This window comes from Heterodontus francisci, unplaced genomic scaffold, assembly GCF_036365525.1.
Source record: "Heterodontus francisci isolate sHetFra1 unplaced genomic scaffold, sHetFra1.hap1 HAP1_SCAFFOLD_618, whole genome shotgun sequence".
In the NCBI taxonomy this organism is placed as follows: domain Eukaryota; kingdom Metazoa; phylum Chordata; class Chondrichthyes; order Heterodontiformes; family Heterodontidae; genus Heterodontus; species Heterodontus francisci.
The window spans coordinates 443,057-444,307 of record NW_027141114.1 but is presented as its reverse complement, the minus strand read 5'-3'; positions in this window follow the sequence as shown (position 1 = coordinate 444,307).

Here is a 1,251-nt window from a genome sequence, read left to right as displayed (position 1 = left end):
CAAAGTGAGCGCCTCGCACCTGATGACCAGGTTCTTACCCACAATGGAGAGAGATCGCTGCCCCTCCCTTCCGAACCATATCCCCAGCACCTTCAGGTAGTCTGACCTGACGGTGAAGGGGACAAAGGATCGGTCAGCCCAGTTCCCAAAGAACATGGCCTTGCTCTTGCCATGGTTAACTTTGGCTCCCGAGGCCAGTTCGAACTGGTCGCAGATACTCATCAGTCTGCGCACGGACAGCGGATCCGAGCAGAAGACGGCGACGTCATCCATGTACAGGGAGGTTTTCACCTGAGTGCCTCCACTGCCTGGGATTGTCACCCCTCTTATGCTCGCATCCTTCCTATTAGACTCAGCAAAGGGTGCAATACAGCAAACAAACAAGACCGGGGAGAGAGGACAGCCCTGTCTGACTCCAGATTGGATCGGGAAACTTTCCGATTCCCACCCGTTGATTGAGACTGCGCTACTGATGTTTGTGTACAGCAGTTGGATCCAATTGCAGATTCCCTCCCCAAACCCCATTTTGGAAAGCACGTCCATCATGTCGGTGTGCGATATCCTGTCAAAAGCCTTCTCCTGGTCCAGGCTGATGAGGCAGGTGTCCACCCTCCTGTCCATACATAGGCGATCGTATCCCTGGGTAGTGCGAGACGATCAGAGATCTTCCTGTCGGGTACAGTACAGGTCTGATCAGGGTGAATCACCAACTCCAGAGCAGACTTGACTCGACTGGCTATGACTTTTGACAGTATCTTGTAGTCTACATTAAGCAGTGAGATGGGCCGCCAATTTCTGATTTTTGCCCTCTCCCCCTTCCGCTTGTAAATGAGGGTGATGATGCCTTTCCTCATGGATTCTGACATGCTGCCGGCCAGGAGCATACTCTCGTATACTTCCAGCAGGTCCGGGCCGACCCAGTCCCACAGGGCCGAGTACAACTCAACCGGTGAGCCGTCGCTCCCGGGAGTTTTACTCGTCTCGAAGGACTCAACGGCCTTTGTCAGCTCGTCCAGAGTTAGCGGCTTGTCCAGTCTCTCCCTCCTGCTGTTATCTAAGACCTCTGTGAATGATGATTGGAAGGACTGGGAGGCTCTGCTGTCTGTGGGCTTCGCGTCATACAGCCCAGCATTAAAGTATTTGCTAATCCTTAGTATGTCGGACTGTGAAGACGTGACTGAGCCATCCTCTTCCTTCAGGCTGCTGATAACAGAGCTCGCTGTGTATACCTTTTGGAAGAAGTAATGCGAG